Here is a 27,124-nt window from a genome sequence, read left to right on the forward strand (position 1 = left end):
TGGTGGCACAGATGGTAAAGAATCTGCCTGCAGTGTGGGAGACCCAGGTTTGATCCCTGGGTAGAAAAGATCCTCTGGAGCAGGACATGGCAACCCACTCCAGTACTCTTGCCTGGAGAGAGGAGCCTGGCGGGCTATAGTCCGTAGGGTCACAAAGGTGACAAACAAGTCACACCTGAGTAGGTAATTCAACTGGCATGAATAATATGATTAGGAGAAGTAGTGGCTGATCTTAATTTAGACAGGAGTTGCTAGGCTCACAGGCCTGTTTTTTTCCTCCAAGATACAAGGACAAGATGCCAGAATTATTTTTTTTGGGGGGGGGGATAAATATACATACATATATATATACACACATGCATATAATTGATAGCACCATGGATTAGAGAAAGCCTCATTACATATTTGTCCAGTGTCAAATTTTACAGTCCTGGAAGGTAACACTTCTTCCATTTTCTAAAGTTTTAAAAAATATTCTACATTTAATTTGTATTCTTCTTTTCCTGCCCCCTACATCATCTCTATAAATTTCAATTTTAATTCTTCCTTTACTGTCTGTCCTTAATGCCATCAAGTCTTCCTGAGCATCCTTCTGCTGCTGCTGCTGCTGCTAAGTCGCTTCAGTCATGTCCAACTCTGTGCGACCCCACAGATGGCAGCCCATCAGGCTCCACAGTCCCTGGGATTCTCCAGGCAAGAACACTGGAGTGGGTTGCCATTTCCTTCTCCAATGCATGAAAGTGAAAAGTGAAAGTGAAGTCGCTCAGTTGTGTCCGACTCTTAGCGACCCCATGGACTGCAGCCTACCAGGCTCCTCCGTCCACGGGATTTTCCAGGCAAGAGTACTGGAGTGGGGTGCCATTGCCTTCTCTGGAGCATCCTTCTAATACCAAACAAAAAGGGATCATTCCTTCATTTGAACCATTTTATTTGCTTGTTCCGTGGCTTCCAAACCTTCGTGAGTGCAAATGAGAGTCTTTTAGTATCATGAGGTACACCGTAAGCCTATTGCTTAATCACTGTGAAATAGTTACTGCACCAAGCACAGGTGAACCGCATCTCATTTAACCTTCACAACAAACACATGGGATAGGAGCTCTTAACGCCCCTCAGCCCTTTCTCTACTGAGGAAGTTGAGACTTAGGGCACTGCTGCTGCTGCTAGGTCACTTCAGTCGTGTCCGACTCTCTGCGACCCCATAGACGGCAGCCCATCATGCTTCCCCCGTCCCTGGGATTCTCCAGGCAAGAACACTGGAGTGGGTTGCCATTTCCTTCTCCAGTGCGTGAAAGTGAAGTCGCTCAGTCGTGTCCGACTCTTCGCGACCCCATGGACTGCAGCCTACCAGGCCCCTCCATCCATGGGATTTTCCAGGCAAGAGTACTGGAGTGGGGTGCCATTGCCTTCTCCGCTTAGAGCACTGGTAAGTAGCAAAACCGGGAGTTGAACACGAGCAGCTTGGCTCCAGAAAACAAGTTCTTAAGCTCCACCGCAGAGAAACTGTAAGTCTTTTGTCTATTTTTCTTTAATTAGAAGCTCTGTAGACGAACTGTGTCTTTTTTGTCTTCATATTTAATAGTATGTTGTCGGTAGTTGGTTACTGGAAGATATTTGTTGAGTGAATAAATGCATGCATGGAAATTTTAAGTATCTTTTGAGAGATGATCATGTTTACCAGGTATAAATTATGCCTGCAGGGTAGGGGGTGTATTATTGATGTCTTTGGTGCTTTTGTGTTTTGTAAATATCAGCTTTGTTACATTGTTTTTTATTTTTTAAAGATTATCTATTTTCTGTGGTAAGATTTTGAAACAAAATATACTCTTTTGATACATGAAATAGATTATTTTCAGAGCTGGTAAATTTATTGATCAATATTCTAATCATTGAACATGAAATTGTTTTATAGAGTAAGATTTGGTAAATTGAGCAAGAGGAAAATAAAGTCATTGAAAACAAACCTCCCTCAACTACTTTAGAGGGGAAAAAACAGCTCAGGAGGAATGAGGGGGAAAAGGAAGACAATTACAGGCGCAACCACAAATTTAATAGGCTCAAAGGTTTTTCTTTTTCAGATTTCATTTTCTTGTATTTATTTTTCCTTATTTTAAATCTGATAGTAAATGGGGAATGGCATGGTAATAATGAACTTGAAATTGTGAGTTATTTTCGGTTAAACTGCTATATAACTTGAACGGAGAAAACTAGGCATCTTTTGTGTAAAACCTCCAAGTGAATAGTGAAAGGAAAGTGATAAATTATCCTGTATCCTTTTTCTACCTCACCTCCCTCCATAGTTAGACTTCAGATTTCTGGTCCTGAATCTCCCCAGTGTGTCAGAGGGTCTGTGCAATGAAGTGCAGCAAAGTAACACAATTTAGTGTACCATTAACAAAAGTTTAACATGAAAAGGACCAATAAAACACTATTGATCCACTTCTAGTTTGAACAAATGATGTACAATGAACCATAAAAACCCTTGTTCTTTAGAGACCTTGTTAATTTTGTGATTCTGCTCTTGTCCTTATTTTAGAAGTCTGAGTTTGCATTTAAAGTGTCTTTGTAAAAATTAGAAACACAGTTAAAAATTAAGAGGCCTGTAGGTGTAGTTTTTACATTTTAGAGATTCACGGGGGAAAAGGGCCCAACCTGAAAGTTGCCCAGAGATGAGTCTGTTGTTTCACTGCATCAAAGAGCCGTAGTGACTGGAGGCAAAGCTTGCCCAAGGGCTGGGTGGGAGTCATAGCTAAGTTGAAAAGTGAAAACTGTAAGGAAGGAGAAATGGTCAGCAATAATTCAGTGTGATGAATGGGAACTTCTATCAGTATGCCAGACAGGAGACAAGGAGCAGAGGAAACAGGACATAGGAACTTTCCAGGAAAGTGCACAAGAATTGAAGGAGTAGATCAAGACTTGGGGCTAAAACTCATATCAAGAGCTTACCCTGATGAAGTACTGCTAGTCACGTGTATGGGAGTGGACCAGCCGTCTCAAAGGCATAAACTAGTAACAATATTTTGCATACATTGCTTCCTCTAATGGCTTTTTGGATCTCCTAATATCCGAGATAGCCTTTGCTTCTATTGTACTCTTCAAGACCTTTGTCTTTAACTTTCCAATGTTATTCACCTTTTACCATAGAAGGGTGCTAGGAACAGATAACTTGTCTCCAAATCTTAGCTTCAGTGCATTTTTAGCCATGTATCTATGAACAAATTATTTAATTTCTCTATGCTTCTCTATTTTCTCATTTCTAAAATGGAGTTCATAAATGTTTCCAGACTTCATAACATTTTAAGAATATTTAATAAGTGGAAAATTCTTAGAAAAGTTAACACTAAAAATTATATTCTATTAATATATTCATTATCATCTTATATGTCTACAGTAGTGTCTACAATAGTGCCTGACACACTTTCCATGATCTCTGAATATCTGGTGAATTAGTGAATGAAAGATCATGAATCCTAAATTTGTAACGTACCTGCAGAGGTCAAAATAGTCACCTCCAGTTGGGATAAAAGTGAACAATATAGATAGACACCACCCTATCTGTTTTTAAAAATTAAGTGTTAACTCCAGTCTATGATAGGGCTGGTGGAATATTTTTTACTGCATTTACTCAAAGGATAATCTCTAACATTTAGAGAAAGTGTTTTTCCTGATTTTGACATTTTTGACTTTAGATAAAAGAATAGGAAGAATCATTTCCTGAACCAGTATGTGCTGACCTACTTACTTGCACCTTGATTAGTGTTATAAGCAGGGCCAAAAGACCTCTTAATTTACGACTGCCGTGGAAAAATGTACCGTTAAGCATTAATAGAGTTTGAATGAAGTCCAGTGAATTGTAAGTTAGGCAAGCTGGAGCCTGGTGAGGCAGAAAACTGTGCTTGTAGGTATATGGTGTGTGTGATGGCGATTAGTGAAGTGGGCAGACTCCACAGTCCACCAAGAAGGAAGAGGAACTTGGCATCATGATCTTAATGTTGTTGGTAGATCTTTGAACATGTATTATTCTTATTTTTATTTATTTTTGTCTTTGCTTAAGAACAAGTAAAGTTATTGAAAGAAACAGCATATAGTACCATGACACATTACTCTTAGGCCTTCTGATTCAATTTTTCCATATCTTTCAATCTGAATTCATGTCATTTTGTGTGCATTTTGGAATCCCTTTATGAAGTTTCAAACCACTGGATTATTTCAAATATTGTTACAGTGTATTAAAAGACAGGGAGACTTTGCATTTGTATCACATTGATTTTAGATTACCATGCAGTACCTACAAGAGGTCCATTCTCTTAGCATGGACCCAGTAGCTCCCATTCAGCCTCCCTTACCTTGGTTCCCTCTTACTCAAGCCCACTTAACTCCACATTCTGTGGATGCCTCCTTTTAAATGTCTCTCAGATAAAGATGTAGCCAACCCTCCTCTCTGGCATATTTATTATAGACTAATGAAGAGGTTGTTCTGCCTCTGGTTTCTTGCTCCTTTGACTGATCTTTCACACTCCTTCTAAAAGTTATTTACTAAAACACAGATGAGAATGTAACTTTCTCCAGCTTTAAATTTTCTAATTTATTCTTGTTGCCAAAGGAATAAAATCTAAACACCTCAACCTGTTTACTCAGAGTCTCTCTCAGCTCTTGGTTTCCCATGAGCAACGCCCCCCCGTTCTCATTCTCATTCTCACCAGTGTTTAACAGTGCACTCCCCCATATCCCCATGAGAGTGTTCACTATGCTCTAATGCATTATGGTTGTGCTAACATGCATGAACAATCATATCAAAATTAAGACTCCTGTACGTGATTGCCTCTACTGCTGTATACTGGGATCCTAGAACCCCATCAAGACTGCCACTGTTTTCTCTGGAACAGAGTAGTTCACAAGAAGATAAAATAATGCAGAAAAACATGCAAAGTACATTCCTAAAACACAAATTTTAACCCACAGTAAATAATTACATTTCATGTTTTTCAATAGTGTCATAGAATTGCTCTTCGGTCTCATTAGTATTTCTTTCTTGAGTGAGGAAAGGCTTACAACTTTGTGGAAGCAGTGTTTTTCTCAGAAGCCTTCCATATTACACTATATTTCTGCCTCTTTAGCTTTAGGTGGTTGGCCTAATATGTATCTCACCTAAGCCAGGTGAGTCAGTCTTTTCTTATGATTTTTCAACTGTGCTGGTATATGAAATACATCCAGTGGTACTGAAATATACTTGATAGATACCTATGCACATAAATGCATAGAAGGGAAGGGAGGCCCTTAATTTATTCAAGCACCTGCATAGTAATGAAGATCCTCTTTTTGTCTTAATTAGTTTGATCTTGGTTTCTATCATGTCACCAAAAAAGTGCAGGAAAAAAGCATAAATGTATTGTGGAATTAGATTCAAACTGTTTTTGAAATTGTAGGATCTGAGATAAAACTAGAAAGAAATTTTGAATTCATAGCAGATGACTCAGCTCTTCCTAGATTTCTCAGAATATGACTTCAACTTTACTACTTTTCTATTACTAGAATAGAAATAGAACTATTAATAGAAATATAATAGGATAGTTGTTGCTGCTGATGTTGTTGGAGCATGTTTTTACCCCACTGATATTAAAGTATACTTGACAAATAAAAGTTGTGTGTATTTGAGGTATACAGGTGATATTTGGATGTACATGTACACTGTGAGATGTCACCACAGTCAAGCTAAGTAACATGTCCATTATTTCACATAGTAACCATCATTGTACTCTGATTTTATAAGTTAGACTTTTGTAGATTCCGCGTATGAGTGAGACCATACTGTATTTGTTTTTCTGTGTCTGGCTTATTTCACTTAGCATCATGTTCTCCAGGTTCATCCATGTTGTGGTACATTCCAAGATTTCTTTCTTTTTATTAAGGCTGAACAATATTCCACTGTGTGTGTATACATATAGATACCTATGGGTAAACACACATACATTTGCACATGTTCTTTATCCATTCATGCACCAATGGACACTGAGGTTGTTTCCATACCTTGTCTGTTATGAATGATATTGCAGTGAGCATGGCAGTACAGAGACCACTTCAAAATACTGATGTAATTACCTTGAGGTGTTTTTCCAGAAGTGAGATTATTGGATCATAGGCAGTTATTTTTCTAAATTTTGAGGGACCTTGCCAACACTTACTTTTGTTGTTTTGATGATACATTCTAACATACTTTAGTGAAATGATTTTATTGCACTTTGGGAAAACCATGACTACTTGTTGACCAGTAGTTAACTGAAAAGAATGGATTTTAGTATTATTAAATCAATTTTAAATGTAAATCTTCATAGGAATGTAATAAAATTGTCAAAATAGCTGGTGATGAAAAGTTCTGAATTATCATTTTTAATATTCTCACAGACTTTGACTAAGATATAAGTGCATCTCACTGGATAATTTAAGTTATCCTCTATACTAGCTGGCTCCTGTATATACGAATCCTTCTCACTCTATTTGCAATATGTATAGAGATGGGAAATTGTAATAACTGGTTTCCTTTCTAGCTTTAGGAAGGTCACTCAATTTGTCTTTTATTTTTTAATCAACAAAAATGAGGCAAATACTATCTTTTAGTTTATACTGGTACTAAGTAATTTTTTAGTGAGTTTGTGTATAAAATATATATTTCTGTCACTTGTTGAAAAATCATAGTTACATTTATTATATACTTTGTACATTAATTGGAAAAATAACTGTAGATAACAATATTAAAGTGCACTGCCAACATTTTTTTTCTTCTTAATTATATTCTTAATATCACGCATCCCAATCTTTTTCCCTTACTTGCTATAAGATTTTTTTTCAAGTGGTTCTGGTATTATAAGGTGCAGTTGGCTTTACTAGAGAAATGGTACCAACAGTTAATTGTTATAATTAAAAGCAAAGATATATTTATACAACTTAGAGCCTAATAGAAATCACTTCATTTTATAAAGGTATTATGTATTTAAATTACTAATCTTGCCCTCTGTTTTTAATCTTTGTCCAGAACATTAGTCTAGCTATAGATGTAATGAATGTGATTTTGGGGGTCCAGGGCTGGTTGGGGAAGTCCCCACCTAAAGACACTAGAAAGAAAGGAACTTGAAGATTGAATAATATCAGACACTGTGCAGGGACATGGATGTTCATGATGCTAGTCAGGGAATCAGGGAGGATAGTGGAATCCGGACAGATCGATGGGAATGTGCAGCCAAAAGCCAACAATCAGTATGGTGCCTGGCACTCGGTTCATTCATTCATTCATTCAGTAACTACTGTGCGATACTGTCAAGCACTATTCCTGCAACTGAATGTAGAGTAACGAACAAAACAGGAACAGCGTACTTCTCTTTAGGAGCTTATCATTAAATATTCAGGGAATAAATGAATGGATGTAGAAGGATGAACGCATTAACAATGCACATTTGCAGAGTATCAAATTGCAGAGATGAAGAGCTGGAGCAGAAGAGGAGGTAAGGATAAAACAGAAAAGACAGAGATTCTGACTTTTGTCTTTAACAGGACAATCTAGAAATGTGAGTTTGAGTGGAGCCTGATATAAAGCCACAGAAAGGTAGTAGATAATTAGGATGACATGTTGTCCATATCCCTGGATGTAGGTCAGGGAGTAAATAATTTGGCAGCCAGAATTTTTTTCATTTCAGTTTTTCTTCATCTTTTTCATTTATTTTTTTAATAGGATAGGTCTGAGGGAGTCAGCATTCCTTCTAATGAGAGGGCCTCTCAGAAAATCACTGCAAGCCTCTCTCACAACATCACACAAGATGGAGATGACTTCTGTTAGATTCCACTAGAACACAATCAGTAGAAGCAACATACTGACATGCTCAGTTGGGCATATCTTCCACGCTTCCTAGAATAGACAGTGAGCCTATTAACTCTTCACAACTGATGTGTGTATGTTAGTCATGAAGTCGTGTCCAACTCTTTGTGACCCATGGACTGTAGCACACCAGGCTCCTCTGTCCATGGAATTCTCCAGGCAAGAATACTGGAGTGGGTTGCCATTTCCTCTAGAGGATCTTCCTGACCCAGGGATTGAACCTACATCTCCTGCATTGGCAGGCGGATTCTTTACCACTGAGCCACCAGGTAAGGCCCTACACACACATACATAAATATGTGTGTGTGTGTATGTATATATATACACATTGCAAGCAAAATAAGGTGACAGGAATATAATCATTTATATCAAATGTTTTTAGTTTCCTGAAGCTTATCTGAAATCATTTTATTGTCTTTATTTAGCAGATAAAGCAGAAATGATTTTTTTCAGATTTATAAATAATTCCCGGAAATCCTAGAAGGTCATAAAGAAATTTAAGAGTGTATTTGTATTTTTAAATTAGTATTTTTCCTAATGTTCAGATGTGAAAATAAACAAAATTTATAGCAGAGAAAACATTCATAAATTAATTATCTAAGAATAAAGAAAATCTGCCTTTATGCCTATAAAAACCTGTCTGAAACAAAGAATTAGTTACCTTTTTATTATTCTTGAGCTATGGGAACTTTCACTTTAAAATGCACCACAGCATTATTTCAATATTTTAACTCTCTGTGAATTCACCTCAGACCTTTACACACTTGTAATACTTATGGGAACATACCGTGTGGATCACTTTTTAAATAATTCATAAAACAAGTAAAATATTTTCCATTATATGCCAATTTACAGTCCAGGTAACAAAATAAGAAAATATTTACAATCACCATTTTTATGTGTGTGTGAAGTTTGTTACACCTTTAAATCAAGCATGAAAATAATGAATTTTGTTGAGAATTAAGTGATTATTCAAGTCTGTCCTTATACATGTGCCTATGTGTGACTTTCTTTTAGCTGTTTTATTGTTTTACTCATATTTTTCTCTGTGCTCAAGCTTTTTCTTAATTTATATAGCATTCGGTTGGTGGCTCAGTGGTAAAGAATCCACCTGCCAATACAGGATACATGGGCTTGATCCCTGGGTCAGGAAGATCCCCTGGAGATGGTAATGGCAACCCACTCCAGTGCTCTTGCCTGGGAGAGATCCCATGGACAGAGGAGCCTGGCGGGCTATGGTCCATGGTGTCACAAGAGTCAGACATGACTTAGAGACGAAATCACCACCACCACAGCATTCTATTGCATATGTACTCCGCAAGCAAAATAAAGGAATGCAGAATAATCTAAATAAATAAAGGCATGTTTGTGATGCTAGCCCTTAATAAGTGTTCACAGTGAAAGTGAATATTGGAGCTAGTCAGGTCCTCTTTAATGGATACTTTGTTAAGGATGGTTCCTTGGCTGTACTGTAACTGCACCGTCAGATGATTTCCCCTGTGAAACTCATTGCTCAGGGCGTCCTTGGGAATTGTTGTATCCCACGCTGAGGAGCTCTAAGTGGAAACAGCGGTTGGAGGCAATCTCCTTTTGTTGATGCCCAGGTTGGCCCTTCATTGTCAGCCCCAGAAAGATCCTAATAGAAGCCTCCCTCCCACTCCCAGCCTTCTCATTAGTCATGGTCTGCTGAGCCCTGCGGTGGTTTTAATCCAATTTTGAAAGATAAGGAGCAGACAAGCTGGAGAAAAGGCATGAGGTGGAGGGAGGAAATGGATGGCGAGAGCAAGACCTGCTTTCCTGTCTTCCCTAACCCACCTGAAGGGCCCTCCTGTCTCTAACTCTGTGTTGGTGCCTTTTCTCTCACTCAAGAACTATTCATTGGCACGTCAGAGACGTTGCTTCTATTAGCAACAACTCCTCTGAGAAAATTCCTGTGAATAAACTTGGCAGGAGTGTGGGGCACTTCATTAGAAGCCTTCCTGTTGTGTCAGCAGACTGTGCAAAAACCAGTATTGATAAACTACCAGGACTTGCAGAAAGAGACAATCAAAGTTGTTGGGATTCGCATGAAGGCGGTGTTTCTGTTTCTAAGCTTTTCGGTCACAGAAAAAAAATTTTTTTTTTATTTTCATTTGCTCAGAGAGTAATGAGTCAGAGGGAAATAAGAGTCAAAGATAATTAAATTTACTTTGGGTGATTAGTAAAATTAACAAGATCACCCCATTCAGGTACAGTGTGTGTGACTACCTTCAAAAAGCTCAAATCTTCATGATCTAGGCTAGTATCTTGGCTAAGTTTGGGAAACCAAAAGTCTAACGAGGAGCTTGCCAGGTCAGCACAGGATTAGGGCAAGGGAATGGGTTTGGGGCAGTTAGGCAGTTGTTGAGGCAGTATTCATGCCAGAGTAAAGAACAGGGGTTTGGAATCACAGTAGCCTCATAGCTCAGTTGGTAAAGAATCTGCCTGCAATGCAGGAGACCTGGGTTCAATTCCTGGGTTGGGAAGATCCCCTGGAGAAGGAAATGGCAATCCAATCCAGTACTCTTGCCTGGAAAAGCCCATGGACAGAGGAGCCTGGTGGGCTACAGTCCATGGGGTTGCAAGAGTCGGACACAACTTAGTGACTAAACCATCAGCCTCAATCCAGAGGTTTTGTTCCTCAAAGAAATTATTTACACTATAATGAGCACTGGTTTTCTAATCTTAAAAAAATGAATAAGAATACATGCTGCGTAGAGTTGCAAAATTTAAATAATGCATACAGCATAGCCCAACATTTAACTTTTAGAAAGTGCTCAGTAAATTACAATATAATCTAGCATTATCAGCATCATAAGGAGTATGATTCATCCAAGCAGGTACATCCTTGCTTCATTAAAGAGTTGATTCTTTAGCAATTGGTATGCTCAAGTTCACCTGATGCAGTGGATATTTATATAAATAAAGATATTGTATATATACTAGATATTATTGGCTGAATACTAATAAATTATTCTTGTCTCATCTTCATCTTCCTAGACTCAAAGCAAAGTAACTTTTTTTTTGCTTTATGATATTCCAAAAAAAACCTTTTAAAAATTATATTTTCATCTGCCTGAGATTTGCCAGATGTCTTATTATCACTGGAAAGATTCAGTCTCTCCAAATTTCATTTGCAAAATTGGAATTAAAATGCCTATGTGATAAGATGGATGTAAATGTTTGAGGATTGAATGAGAGCATCTATTTTTAAATGCCTAGTACACTGCCTGACACATAGGGCTTGTTTTTTTTAACAGTGTTAATGGAGCTACTGCATATTTCAAAACATTCCTTGGAGTGGTTACTCTCACTGAATTAAAGTGACTCCTGTTAATTTCTGCTGAAGGGAATAGCATTTTTTTTTTTTACTTGTCTCCAGTTTAGGGAGGATATTCTCTATTTTGAAGTCTGATATATAATTAAGAGGTATGTAAGAGGAAATGGGAGAAAAACCTTTAGACTCAAAAAGGAAGGATAGAATCCCCAAATCTTCATAGATATTTGTTCAATGAAGATATTTTCTGTTTTAATAAATGACTCCTTAGGGAAAAGGGCTTCAAATCAGTAGTGGTTAGTCACCTGGACAAACTATCTTGTTTCATCTGTTTCCTCAAATCCAGAGTCAATTCTGTATTTTAATTATAAGTAGATAAATATTTGCAATTTAATATTTATTTTGTCATTTCAATGGAGCTCATTTTACAGAAAAAAGTAATTCATCTCCACAGATAGATGTTGGGCATATCCAACTGCACAAGTTTTATGCCAGAAGTAACATAAACAGTATTGTATTTTAAAAAGACCATTCTGACTATTGGGTAGACACCAAAGAAAAATAGAGTAGACATAAGGAAATAGGACTTGTTAAGACTATGTGCAAAGAAGAAAACTACGATTAAGTAGAAAGATATGGGACCCTTTTTGAGGCATAACTTTTCATGCCTGATCTTTCGTGTTGCATGTGGCATCTCCTTCCTGTTACTTCCTGATTTCCAGCTCCAGTTTATTGAATTTGCTGGAAATCTAAGCATAGAGCAACTGGATTCTTATAATAAATTTATGATAATATCAAGATAAATGTGTTTCCCCAAAGCTGGAAATCATCTTATGTCCATGGATTACATATTTTTCTTAAATGAAGTTTAAAGCTTCCCTAGTGGCTCAGATGGTAAAGAATCTGCCTGCAATGCAGGAGCCCTGGGTTTGATCCCTGGGTTAGGAAGATCCTTTGAAGAAGGAAATGGCTACCCAGTCCAGTATTCTTGCCTGAAGAATTCCATGGACAGAAGTGCCTGACAGGCTACAGTCCACAGGGTCGCAAAGAGCCAGACATGACTGAGCGACTAACACACACACACACACACACACACACACACACACACACAAATAAGAATTTCTGATTGGAATTCACAGAGGAGGATTAAAATTCAATAGCATTTGTAATATATTTTCACTTCTGCCTCCTAACAACTAGGGATTCAGTGATGAACAAGTAAATTATTTCTAAAACTTCTCCTTACAGTAAGAAATGAAGCAAGTTAAGTTTTCTGTTTTCTGTTTTTGTTTTTTCAATTTTCTTCTTTGGAAAAAATCTGTTTCATTCCAACCTGATACTATGTTCTTCCTTGTAATCCAATATTAGGGCATTATTAGGATGAGATTTTAATCTCGGTAAGTGTAGTTGGAACACATATTGAAAGTCTGTAGGTGTTTGAAAAGGGAATGCTGCGAAGTGGAAATTCATAACCTTTGATTATAAATTGCACAGTATCATTCATTAGAGCACAGAGGCTTTCTTTTCATCATGGAAACACAGGGATTTAATACAGGTACAAAGTAATTTTGATACCCAGGAATATAATACTCTATGAATAAGCCCTGTGAATTTCCCCCATAACAGAAAAATAATAATCTATCTCATGTCTTTATAAAGAAAAACCCACTCATAGTCATGTATCCAAGCAGACCAAACAATACAGAAATGGAAATGCCATATTTTTTCCTGAAATGTCTTTATATTTGGACCAGCTTGTGTTCATCTTTAATTTATAACCTTTACAAATTGAAGTTTGGCCCCATGGAAGAGGAGTGGAGCTTTATTTTGAGTAGAAAAACACTGCCTTAGTAGTTTGACCCAAAGTCTCAATTTTTCTTTATGGGTGAAAAAAAAATATTACAAGTAAACAAATAATCCTGGTCATAACTTGTAGGTTATACGATTATGTTGTAGATAGAAATTTGAATTTCCCCTTCCAGTGCTCTGCCTTCCTTCTTCCTTCTCCACCAAAAAGATCCATCTCCCCACCTAGAAGCACCTGCTACACAGTGGTATTTGTCATAGCGCTAGGGCTTCCCAGGTGGTGCTAGTGGAAAAGAACCTGCCTGCCAGTGCAGGAGACATAAGAGACGTGGGTTCGATCCCTGAATCAGGAAGATTCCTTGGAGGAGGGCATGGCAACCCACTCTAGTATTCTTGCCTGGACAATCCCATGGACAGAGGAGCCTGGTGGGCTACAGTCCATAGGACCACACAGTCAGACACAACTGAAGTGACTTAGCACACAGAAATAGAATGAAGTAATTAAAGCAACTTCAAGTGTTAATTTTCTGTGACTGATTATGGATTCTTTATTCTTTTTAAACATTCTTCTCATCCGTAAAAGACAAGTCATAATATGAGAATTAAGTGAATGTGTGTGAAGGTGCTTGGTAAATGCCCACTCAGGAAATCTTATCTTCATCATATTTGCTTTCTTTAATGAAAATTTCTTAAGCATCCTCTTTTTTTTCCCCCTTCCCAGAATATAACATTGTTCTGTAATACAGGGTCCCACTATCTGATGCTAATTTAATCACAACAAATTTAACTTTAGGTGGCACCAAATAGTGTAGCTCCAGTATAGAGGAATAGAGAAGCACTCTCTGCTCTTAATATTTTAATCATAGATGATTGCATGTTTATTATTAAAATGTGAAAATTTTTAGACATTGACAAATTAGAAAGTGAAAGTATCTTAAAGACTACTGTATTACTTTAAATGAGATAAACTTTTTATACAAATATTTTACATTGCATGCCATTTACAATTTACTTTTAACATATAACACATTTGTTAATTTGACATGCAAACATTTACTGAACGTCAGTGTTCTGGGTTATAGCAAAAATAATCTAGACAAGGCCTATGTTCTATAATTATACAATATGTAATTCTAATATACATAGTATATACTAGAATTATTACTGTTTCCACACATGGAAAACTATCTCCATGTATAGTGATATACCATAACATATATATGCAACCCTCACAAATGGGCATTCAGGCTGTTTCCAACGTGACAATTGGCAAGGGGGAGGGGGGCAGAAATGTTTTTCTGATTGGGTCCAAATATTTACTAAGTGAATTGCTAGGTCAAAATTATTAATATTTATTTTACTAGATATTACCAGATATCCTTGTAGGAGAGTGTGCTAATTTAAACTCCCAGAAGCAATAAATGTCTTATCATATGACACAGTGAGCTCTCTGATTAAGGTTTTATAGCTCCCTTAATAATCTTGAGCATTGTACATTATAATCCTTTTCCTCATTGATACTTAGGCATTTTATATATTATGGATATTGGTCCTTTGGTTTCTATTGAAATCAGTTATATTGAAGTCAATTTCTTCTCAAGTTGTTGTTTAAAGTAAGCTAATAGGTAATTTTTGTTTTTCTTTAAATTATCAGTGGTTTTGTCATATTTTAAACATTTCCTATCAGCAGTTATATCCACTTAAATTTTCTCCTAGAATTTTTGTATTTTCATTTTTTACCTTTAAATATTTGATCCACTCTGAATTTTGTGTATGAAACAAAGACCCTAACTTTATTTGTTTCAAATAGCTTCCACTCATCCCATTGACAGTTAATAGCTTAATAACTATGAAATTAAGATGTCATTTTTATACACATTAAATTCCTACATATACTTGGGTTTGTTTTGGAGTTCTGTCTTCTCTTCCACTAATCTATTTTCTAGTCAATGCCATACTCTATTGGGGTCTTGTCTGGTAGCTCAGATGATAAAGAATCTGCCTGCAATGCAGACCTGGGTTCAATCCCTGGGTCAGGAAGATCCCCTGGAGAAGGGAATGGCAACCCACTCCATTATTCTTGCCTGGAGAATTCCATGGACAGAAGAGTCTGGCAGGCCATAATCCACTGGGTCTCAAAGAGTTGAATGTGACTAAACGACTAACACTTTCATTTCATTTTCATACTCTATTGATCATTCTAGGTCTTTATACTTGATAGATTTATTAAGTCCTGATTACACTTAAGATTTATCTGTGCATCATTCTATATTTATTCTTCCAAATCAATCCTAAAATAATTTTGTTGGTATTTTAATGGGAGGGCAGTGTCTCATTTCTAGATGCATGTAGGAAACATAAATAGCTTTACAACACTGAATTATCTGGCTCAAGAACAAAATATGTTTCCTGTTCAGGTCTTCATTAGTTCATAATTTTTACAACCTCTATATTTCTTAAGTTAATTCTCCACAATTTTTGTGGTTTTATTTGTCATAGAAATTAGGATTTTTTTTCATTAAATTTTCTTCTGAGTCATTGTTTAGAATATAAAACATTTTCAGTAAGTTCTCTTGTTAAATTCAAAATTATTTTATTTGGGTTTTGTACTAAAAATCATATCAACTTTTAATGGTTATAGTATTTTCTTATTTATTTAAATATTCATAGTACTAGTGTCCAACTTTTCAGTACCTCCAGAATAATAATAAACAGCTTTAATGATAAGTTACTCTTAATTTGATCATGACTTTATTTGCAGTACTTCCAGAATGTCACCATCAAGTCTAAATATCAAACGTATATTTAGTGTGCATGCCGGTACATGTGTGCATGCATCAATATAAATTCATGTTAAAGCATCACATAATCCTCATTTATTAAGGAAATTTTGGCTTCCATCAAATACCTCTTAAGCATCTAGTAAAGGGATTATATGTTCTTTTCCTGTTGATCAGTTCTAATAGTCATTTACAATTATTGCTATGCTACTGCTGAAATATCTTGGATTTCCAACAATAAATTAAATTTGGTCATACTGAATTATTCTCAATATACTGCTGGATTTTGTTTAGTTATCCGCCCCCGCACCCCCCCCCCCATTAATCATAATAAGTGAAATGAGTGTAATTTTGTCACTTGGATGTGTTAACTTTCTCATGATTTGGTATAAATGTTACTCTGGGTTTATAAAACAATTAGGAATCTTCCTTTATTTTATTGTATTTTGTTATATTCTGACTTACCTTAACTATCATAGGAATTACTTTTTAAAATTAATTTTGAAACCATGTTTGGCACTACTTCAAGAAGTAGCTCTTTGAAAACATTCTTAATATCCTCCATGATTATTGACCTGTTTAGGATTTTCATTACTCCTTAAGTCAATTTTCATAGCTTGTTTTCCTAGAAAATCAATCGTTTTATCTAGGTTTTCAAACATTTAATTTCCTCTATAGCTGTGATTCTTTTCCCTTATCAAAACACAATCAGTATTTGTACTTTCTGTATCTTTGTTCTTAGGCTAACTAGTGGTTATTCATTTTATTAGTTTCTCTTAAAGCACAAACTCTGGAGTTTTTACTGCTAACTTATTCTTGCTTTTAATTTTTCTTTCCTCTCTTTTCCATCAAGTCTTCAGGAGAGAGCGTCTCATATCTTCCACCTGCCAATAGGTGAGAACAAGATAAGTCTAAGAGTTCTTGTTGCTTTAGTAAAGTTACAATTTAATCCATAGCAAAGACAAAGGATTTTTAGAAGGAATTTTCTAGACATTAGTCTGATCCTCCTGGTATTACAACTTCACCAAAAGGCTGCCACCAGTGACCTTTTTCAGAATTTCAGCACCTATCTTCTTATCTACCCTACTGCCTCGTGTTATCTAGAGTTGGCTTATAGTTTAGCCCAACCACATATTCTAGAGATGAATAAATTATAAGCATAGAAAACAGAAAAGAATCCGCAAAATATTTATTAATTTGATTTGATTCACATGGTTTTTCTGAAAATCAAATTACCTGTTCTTTTGGGTAAAAGACTTAATATCCCTCTTCTGGAAACCTTACTATCTGTATGATGTTGAGTAAATTGTTTAACTTCTCTATATGTCGGTGTCCTCATTTGTAAATTGGTCATAATTATGGTAGCTACTCCTGTGTTTCTTCTGAGGATCGAATGGATCGGGTGAGTCAGTATTGCCAAACTTCTCTGAAGAGGGCCTGGCATATCACATACAGTGAGCACTCTTTATGTGTTCATTTCTGAAAATGTTGAGATTACCGTGGGTGGCAGTCAGGTCAGATGATTATGTAAGAATTGCTTTGGCTTCTCTCCTTCCGAATTCTGACACATCCTAAAGGTAGAGCTTGTTGCAAAGAGGAACCCAGTGAGAACTACTGCTCTGTGGACTATCGAGGAAGTTTAGGACCCACTGCGAGCTCTTGACCTGTGGGCGGTTACATCTGAAGGGGGCTGATTGTGGACCAGCTGGTAGTTCATAAATGATGAGGACTGTGTGCTCCTGTGTGATTGCTGCCATACGCTAGGTGGGGGTGAAACTTGCTCTCAAGATGCTATTTAAAAATAAAAAGTGGAATTTTATTCAATCCTTTTTGGCACTGCCATTCAACTTTACCCCTTCCTATATGTCTGTTCAACAAAGACATGGAAAACAGGATTAACCATGTAGTGGTGGTTTAGTAGCTAAGTCGTGCCCAACCCCATGGACTATAGTCCGCCAGGCTCCTCTGTCCATGGGATTTCTCAGGCAAGAATACTGGAGTGGGTTGCCATTTCTTTCTCCAGGGAATCTTCCCGACCCAGGGATCAAACCCACATCTTCTGCATGGCAGGCAGATTCTTTACAGACTGAACCATAGCACTGAGCAAATCAGCCAAAGGGGCTCAGGCTCAGATAGCTTGGGGGAGAGAGAGAGAGAGCCCTTGTTAGAAAGAATTCTAATCAAGGAATCTTAGGGTATTGAGTCTGGGAGAGAAACATGACGTTAATGCCATTTTAGTTGAAGCTATTCATTGGTAGGTACAGGGGGAGGAGGGTGAAGGTGTTGCCAAAATATTGACTCTCTTTGCTCCAACGCCAAACAAAAATATGGAGACAGAGCCATAGAGAAAGAAAGAATGGCTTTATTACTGTGTCAGGCAAAGTGGGGACACGATAGGCTAATGCCTCAAGACTGCGCCCCGCTCCCTGTGAGTAGGGAGAGATTACATAGTCAGGCGGGGTATAAGATAAGGATCAAGGCAGTAACAGTCCTGCATTCTTGTTCTGCAAAATTTCAAAAGGGTGGGGTTGCCAACAAGATTAGGGTGCATGCAGGGTCTAAGGTGGTCTGGTCTCCTAACCTCTCTGATCCCTTTAGTCATGCCTCAGTTGGCTTCCTGGCTGCTCCTCTCTTGATTACCAACTGTTCTACCCTTTGGAACTCAGAGAAGGTCATTGAGCCTGGCCTTGCCTAAAGGAAATGGGAGACAAAAAGGCCTCCATACACAGCAGCCCCACAGAGCACTTCTTGACATCAAAAGGAAGAAATTTTTAAATGTAAAATGTGTTTTAAAATTGTTTCAAGAATGCATAAAACTGGGAACTTCAAGACCTTCTGTTCAAATCTCACATTTGCTGAGGCAAGAGAGGAAATGTGCGGAGGAGGAGGAAGAAAAGAAATTAACACATAGTTTGCTCAAACATGGAGCAAATGTTTTCCAAGTGTTCACAACAGTAGGTCAGAAACACATCCTGAAACTAAATTGAGTGCTGATACCAAGTTCTGACTCTAGCTATAAATCAAATATTTTTTTTTTTAAGATGATAATGTGGTAGTCTTGAGAAAGCAATTTGACAATCTTAGAGGATACTGTATAAACACATAATTTTGTAGGCTGCTTCATTCTCTGCAGTATTACAGAGTTGCTTAAAATATCTACAGTCTGCAAATAAATCCCTAGTACCTCCTAGTTTAGACTGAAAATTATTGAGTTTATTAAACTCTCTGTGGGCTTCCCAGGTGGCACTAGTGGTAAAACAAACAAACAAACAAAAAAAAACAAAAAAACCCACATGCCAATGCAGTAGACATAAGAGACACAAGTTCAATCCCTGGGTTGGGAAGATCCCTGGAGGAGGGCATGGCAATCCACTCCAGTATATGTGCCTGGAGAATTCCATGGACAGAGGAGCCTGGCAGGCTATAGTCCATAGGGTCTCAAAAAGCTGGACATGACTTAAGTAACTTAACACAAACCCTCTGTAGTTATCATTGAGTCATCTGCTCTCAGCCATCACCTTCTTTCCTACCCACCCCCAGTATCCTCCAGTAATCACTGGGGATTCCTCATATGCCCCCATCTTGAAACCACGTAAGGGCACAGCATTTCTTTCTACGGCCTAATAATACTGTTTGGGAGAACACTGTAACAAAACAGTGAAGGACAGAGAGAAGAGAAGCAAAGGTTCTATGTTGCTTTGCTTCATTGGCCTCCTTCGTGACTTGATGGCTTCCCACACTTAATCCTGCCTCTGTTCTTCACTGTGTTCATTTCTTTGAGTAGGGTGAATACCCAGGTGTTGCAATTTTACCTTTCAAAAGTTTGTATTGCAAAATATCCTCACTGGATGAAATTAGCTACAGGAATCCATCAGTTTCTTACCTGTGATTCAAATCAAGTCCATACTGATACCATTATGCTGACCTAAACCAATAAAACAGCTAGTTATTTTACCAGCAAAATGGGTTTATTTCCTAACAGCAAAGATTTGTGATCTGGGGCATGCAATCTGTGGTGACCACAGACAAGGCTAGAGAAAAGAAAGAGGAATATTGTGCTACAGAGTAGAGGAAGAGTTCAGACAGGCTATTATATACAAAGAGTCCAGTGGAAGGAAGTAACTAGGAGCTTGAAGTATACTTGCATTTCACTGGCTAAGCTGTAACAGTCTCTCATTGTCTGGGCTGTTGCCAGGTGAGGAGAATACCTCCTGCTGGGTAGTAACGTGGTCTTTGGAAATGGAAAGTACCTTCCTTCCTATTGGTAATTCTGTTGACTTGGAGTGGTAGGTCACTTGATGTTTCTGTTCATCAATTTCCACAATTTCTTCTTACATTATCGTTGTACTTCCTCAATTCCCAAATGCTTTATCATATACTGTCTTGCATAAGATTTGATTTGTCTTTGTTATTCGTTTGCCAAACCAGACTATAAGCTCTCTATAGGCAGGAGTCTTGTCTTTTGGCAGTGGTATTTGGTATCTCTCTACCTCCTTTTACCCTGCCCCATCCTCTAGCACTTAAGCAGAGGTTTAAACATAGTCAGTAGGCATTAGGCCATTCAAAGGAAACTGAACTGAATGTATACCCAGCAGATAAAGTCTACCACTTACTATCCCAGTTTCCCCAAAACTGAGATTGACTCAGAAAAAGCTTTCATATTGAAACTCATTCTCCCGTATTTATGGATGCTGTTACAATGAATCCTGGAACCATACGAATCTCAATGGTGCTTTTTAAAACTTCCTATTCTCAGACTCCTGCCCTGATAGACTTCTGTTTCCTGTGAGGGAGTTGGTATAGATCCTGGGAATTTGTTCCTTTAACAAGTATCCCAGGAATACTGATTTCTAGCCAAGTTTGAGAAACACTGTGCTAACTAAGATAAGCCTGTATCTGGGAAACCCTGAAAAAAAAATGTGTATTTCTCTCATTCAAAATACTTTATATCATTCACAATAAAGCTTAGAGGAAATAGCAGATCTTACTATAACACAAGACGCTTAATGCAATTGTTAAAGAATTTTAAAAATCAATTAATTTTTAGAGGGTTTAAGCTAATTTTATCTTTTCATTTGGTTTTCTGTTCACTCTTCCATCTATGTCCATAATTTTATCTGACTACCTAAACACCTATCTACATCCTACATTTCTATTACTAACATTGTCAACTTAAGACATTTCTGGACAAATAGTTAGTATCCTTTCTAAGTTAAGTATATGCTACAACAAAAATCAAAACCAAAATTTTTATAAAAACTACTTTGACCTAAAAGATTTAAGAATTACTTTGACTTTAACTGAGTTTTTCCTTTGGACTGAAATAGCTCTTGAAAACATCTCCTGGGAATTCAAGCTGTTGGTTGCCTTCTCTTATGAGTGATTTACGCAGGAGCAGTAGTAATCCTCAGTGACTCAGCAGTAAAGAATCCTCCTGCAATGCAGGAGATGCAGGCAGGAGACTCAGGTTCAGTCCCCTGGAGAAAGAAAATGGCAAGCCACTCCAGTATTCTTGCCTGGAAAATCCCAGTTCATGGAATCCAGAAAAGACTTGAACACAACTGGGCAACTGAGCAACAAAAAACAAAAGTAGTAGTCGTAATTTGTTAGGCAGTTCTTGCGATTAGAAATATTTACTTGCTATTGATTCCAAAACCTCATTTTCTCATTTTTATGACTGAGCCTTCTATTTATGTGCTTTTGTTCTATGCGAAATACCTCCTCTTTCCCCTTGGTGTTTGTCTTTCACACCTAAAACTAAACTGAAAACTTCCTTCTTCTTAGTCGTTGCTCAGTCCATCCTGAAAATGTGGAACAACTTGATTCACTAGTTATCTCTCTAATTCCTGACCCTTTTAAGTTTTTTGGCTCATTTGCCTGCTCCTTCCAACATATGTTGGGCTTTCCTGATAGCTCAGTTGGTAGGTAACTCGCATGCAATACAGGAGACCCCAGTTCAATTCCTGGTTCAGGAAGATCCACTGGAGAAGGGGTAGGCCACCCACTGCTGTATTGGGCTTCCCTGGTGGATCAGCCATAAAGAATCCGCCTGCGCTGCGGGAGACCTGGGTTCAATCCCTGGGTTGGGAAGATCCCCAGGAGAAGGGAAAGTCTACCCTCTCCAGTATTCCATGAGGTTCCAAAGAGTTGGACACAACTGAGCAACTGTCACTTGCCAACATATTTTACAACTCTGATCCTCTGCTACTTGAAAGTGAAAAGAGGTGTGATTTTATTGGGCTTCCATAGAGCTTTAAAATCCATAGGGTTGTAAAGAGTCAGACATGACTGGAGACTCAGCACACATGCACAAATGAAAGGGATTATCAACTTCAAGATGTGAAGTATCTATGTGAAATCAAAATAGCACTTGTTGTTTCTCTATCTAAAGTGTTTGGCTGGCTCTTCACTTTTCAGTCATCCAAATCTGTGTTTGACTTATCAGTTTTGCTGTTTTGTTTTTGATTCTCTAGGACACTAAACTTAAATATTCCATTGGTGTACAAAGCTAAAGGATCTAATATAATTACCCAGGGATTTTTCTCCAAATTTTCTGTTTGTTGCTGCAGTTATAGAAAATGCAAGTTGATTTCTGAATAGGAGTCACTTACCAGTCAGTGGGGATCTGGTGGGATCTGTACAAATAGCCAATTGAGGGTATTTATTCCAGAAATTCAGTTTTCCCCATATATATGGAATTGGTCAAATTGAAATCTATTTGAGTAAGTTTCAGTAACAAAACTACATATAAACCAAATAGACAGTTATTAATCCATAATGAGAATTAAGACTGCCAACTAAATCACAGTTCTTAGATCATCTGGTCAGTTAGGAAAACCAGTATGAAAAGACAAAGTAGAAATTTACTTGGTATGAAGGGAACCATATAAATGGGATTATTGGTGATCTAAAGGGGCAAGTGTCCTTAACTCATCAGATGGAATTATTAATACTTTATGATATTTCTGCCAATTAAACCAAAATCTTTAGGGATAGGTGCTTTGAGTCTTCTTTCCTCAAATTAATGCCCCTGCTGCTGCTGCTAAGTCGCTTCAGTCATGTCCGACTCTGTGCGACCCCACAGACGGCAGCCCACCAGGCTCCCCCGTCCCTGGGATTCTCCAGGCAAGAACACTGGAGTGGGTTGCCATTTCCTTCTCCAATGCATGAAAGTGAAAAGTGAAAGTGAAGTCACTCAGTCGTTTCCGACTCTTAGCAACCCCATAGACTGTAGCCTACCAGGCTCCTCCATCCATGGGATTTTCCAGGCAAGAGTACAGGAGTGGGGTGCCATTGCCTTCTCTGCAAATTAATGCTAGCTATTCACTAATAAATGGATACCCTTCATTTCATTAGCCTAGTCTTTCTTCAGATGTTTAAAACTGTTGATAAAGTGTTTGTTTTCTTTGACATTATTCATCTTATCTGCCATTTTTCTGATCCAGATCCTTTGTTATATTTATGAAATATGTTGTAGCTAGAATTCAAACTCAGATCTATCAATAATGCCCATGCCTAATTTCTTTCTCTATTTAATATACTTATTTTAAGGACACGCTACACATATCTGATTTCAGATGTTAGCTTTATTGCTTTCCCTCTTAGAGGATAAAATTATTAGGGATTTCTGGAAACATCATTAGCCATGTACATCAATAATGTATGGTATGTAACTTTAATTGCCACAGTGAGGGGAAGTAAACCTTGATCAATTTCAAAGGAAACTGGTCTTTGAAGTATTCAAGCAAAGGAAGAAAATTGGGCAACAAAAGTATTTTCTATTAGTAATTCATCCATGAAATTCTTGTTTTCAGAGCAACCAGGAAATGTGCTGGAGAAGGGTTATCTATTTTTTTTTTTCTTACAATTTTCCAATAAAGCTTCTACTTGGTTAACAATTCTAAGAACTGTGTGTGACAATGAGATGTCATTACATGCATAGACTAACATGAGATTGGAATGTATCCCACGGTATAATAAAATCTGCAGAAGTTAGTAATTCAAATTTATACAAAATAACTCTTGTATCACTTGTATTACATAATGAAGCATTTTGGTTTGGGGGGGACATTTTTTTTTTTTAACATAGGTTTTCCCAAGCATTACAAGGTATAATCTCCTGGCAGCTAAATGCCACTAGCATCCTCCAATGTTGCGACAACCAGTGTCCCTAGACCACATCTGCAAATATCCCTCCTGGGGTTGATGATTCTGCTCCCAGTTGACAACCAATGAAAGGAACCAAGAGTAGTTAGTAAAGGGCATATTTCTAAAAATTCTAAAGTGAGTGCCAAGCCCATTATTTCAGAAATATTGGTAAATGAAAACTTGTTCTAGATCTCAACTCCGGCTACTACCATAACAGAAATAACTTCTCTAATCAGCTAACAAGAACTTCCTTCATCCTTGTTGAACAGCTAAGGCAATTTCCTGCATTAGGAATCTCAATCACATGTTAATTTGAACATTATTGGTTTGGACTCAATCATATGTTTCCAATATGAACTTAATTTTATGTTGTTGATTAAGGCTTCTATTAGGTACACTATGGAATAAAGAAATGGTCAAAGAATATTTTTCAGTTATTTAGGGAAAAAAATCTTGATTTTTCTACTATGTGTCAAGCCATATAATAGGCATTAGAGGTACATTCATGTTTGAGAATGGCCCTGTCATTGTGGAGCATATAATTTAGTATGGAAGGCATATTAACCAGTTACCAGATAGTTTCTTAAGTAACTTAGAGAATGTATGTATAAAATGCTATGAGAAAATTCAGGGAGCAGTAGAAAGATGAATTTGACTTTCAGGTATGAGTAGAAGTTTCCCAGAGAGACAATGGTTTGCAGTGAGAATTTTATGGGCAAAGATCCAGCTGTATTATGTAGCAGTAGCTCAGTGAGGATAGAACAGAAAGAAATGGCAGGAAATGAGATTTAAGCTATGTGTGCGTGTGAGCGTGTGTGTATTTGGTTGTGTCCTACTATGAACCCATCAACTGACTGGACTTCTCAGTCAAGAATACTAGAGTGGGTTGCCATTTCCTCCTTCAGGGGATCTTCCCAACCTGGTAATTGAACCTGAATCTTTTGTGTCTCCTGCACTGGCAGACAGGTTCTTTACCACTGGTGCCACCTGGAAAGCCCTTAAGCGATATGTGTGCATTCAAAGATTATGTGATAAGAAGTATGGTTCCTCTTTTTTGGTAAATATAATGTCTGCTGAGGAATTGTAAGTGTCAGGGACAAGTGATTTAATAAGTATGCAGGCTTTAAACCATGCTATCATATGCATATCATATATAATACCTGATCCACCCAGTAAACACCTCTGAGTTTGTGTTACAAATCAAGCTTTTCAGGTTTTAGAAATTTGGAGGGAAAGGTGCTTCTCCTTGTCTGGCCTCCCTTGGCTCTATGTCTATGGAAAATATTCATGAACTTTTCACAATAACCCAGAAGTTTTATTTTCTTTTTCTTGAGATATCTGCTTGTTTTTAAGTCCAACTCTTTAGATCTTCAAGATTTAGATTTTCTTAGATGGAACATTAAGATTTTGTTTTGCTTGAGGGACCAAGGTTAGCTTGAAATTATTGTCTATATCTGCATGCATACCATTCTCATATAAAAATAATTTTTATTCAAAGATACTTCAAGGAATTCAAAAGAAGTGCTTGTAAGATGAAAATATGACATAAATATTTTCAATTAATAATCATGAGATGAAATGTTATCTAAGTTCATTAATATGAATTCAGTGGTACTTTTGGATTATTCAGAATTATCCAATTTGGCTTTTTACCTCCAAAATGAAAGCATAGATTTCTCTGTGCTTATGCTTATAATGTTCATTGTGTTTTCTCTCATTTTTTTTTATTTTATGATACCTTTCTTAATTTCCAATATGCACATCTCAATGTATTTTGTAAGCAATTTCTATAAACCTTTCCAGCAGTAAAATTCCCTTATGTTTTAAATTAAATTTAACAGTGGGAAGAAAAAAATTCAATGAAGAGAGTCAAGAATCTAAGCATTTCTATTGTTAACCATGAAAAATGCTTCACTTTCTGCCCTTTAATTAAAATCTACATTCCTCTTATCAGTTTTGCTTTCTCCTTTGGTGCCCCAGTGAATATCCAGTTTTGTAGCTGATATACCAGACTGGTATAATAATTGGATAACAAGAAAAGGGAACAAATTAAAAAGGATATATTCACTCACATAATTTGAGTTAAGGAGACCTTATTCTGTATGCATATGTACCCACCGTGTGTGTGTCTGTGTATGTATATATATGTATATATATAGTATAAATAAGTGTATGTAACCTGCATTTTAACCAACTCCAGAAAGCTGTTAGAAGCTAAGGTTGTTTTTGCCAAGAGCAAAAGCTAATGGCCAAGGTTATAACTCGAGTGACTTTTTCTTTTTAGTAATAACTGAGATACCAATATAGTTATTGCTAAGGTCCAGACCCTGTATCACTGAGTTAGACAACTATGGCTCTCACTCTGAGGGAGCAGATAATGATATACTCAAGAAGGCTACTCCAAGATTTTTGATACCTAACTAACCTGAAAAATAGCTTCAGGCATGATTGATCAGACCACTCCCTCCTAGAAGCCAGGCCTTTTTAAGGGTCACTGATAGTTGAAGGGACAAACTTTCAAGGGAGAAATAATCCACTCTTTTCTTGGGCAAATAATGATTCTTTCATACTGGTTATGGGGCGATACTTTTCTCACCTTCCTTATCCCTTGATTTTTCATTTATGGAATGTAGGAGAAGGTTTGCATTTTTGGAATTCTAGTCTTTTGCAGACTTACTGATTTATATTTGTTAAATTGACCCTGGATATACTCGTTTAGATAAATTCTTTAGGATTGATTATTATGACACCTATTTTATATGCTCATTAATATAGCATTATTAACCTTTTACATGATGTTCTCAGAAGAGGTCAAGGATGTAAGTACTATCATAAAAGGAAACAGAATAAAGTTCATGATTAGTTTAATGAGTCACTGAAAAAGTCTGCTTTTCAAAGCAAGGCTGTGAGTTCTTTAATCAAAGACTGAGGGCAATGAAAGAAAATTACATTATGTCACTACATCACTTATCTTGAATTCAAATGTGAAAAATGGCCTTGTGAAAAAAAAAAAGGGGGTCAATTCTACATTTGATGAGATGAACAGAATTTTTAAAAATTTAATTCCCAGCTCTGTCATTGACTAATTGTATTGGAAAGGCATCTTTCTTTGTCTCTCATATAGTATACATGTAGACAAAGCACATTTTATAATCTTCAGCTATGTATTTTAATAGATTTCTGAATTATTACAGATGCTATTGCATTAAAAGCAAAAGAAAAAATCAGAGG

General features: G+C 37.0%; 1 protein-coding gene across 10 annotated transcripts in view; it reads left to right on the forward strand.

Moving 5' to 3' along the window:
- LINGO2 (leucine rich repeat and Ig domain containing 2) overlaps positions 1–27,124 on the forward strand; it is a 681,723-nt gene that overhangs the window by 437,900 nt on the left and 216,699 nt on the right. For 2 of the 10 annotated variants that reach the window (XR_008713400.1, XR_008713402.1), the window contains exon 1: positions 338–1,423. The exons of 6 other annotated variants lie outside the window; for them this stretch is intronic. The gene's annotated coding sequence lies outside the window, so the exon portion shown is untranslated. Of the gene's footprint in view, positions 1–337; positions 1,503–27,124 lie in introns of those variants that run through there. 2 more of the 10 variants (XM_055577826.1, XM_055577825.1) reach the window with 2 other exon arrangements.

Source organism: Bubalus kerabau, chromosome 4 (assembly GCF_029407905.1).
Source record: "Bubalus kerabau isolate K-KA32 ecotype Philippines breed swamp buffalo chromosome 4, PCC_UOA_SB_1v2, whole genome shotgun sequence".
Lineage (NCBI taxonomy): Eukaryota > Metazoa > Chordata > Mammalia > Artiodactyla > Bovidae > Bubalus > Bubalus kerabau.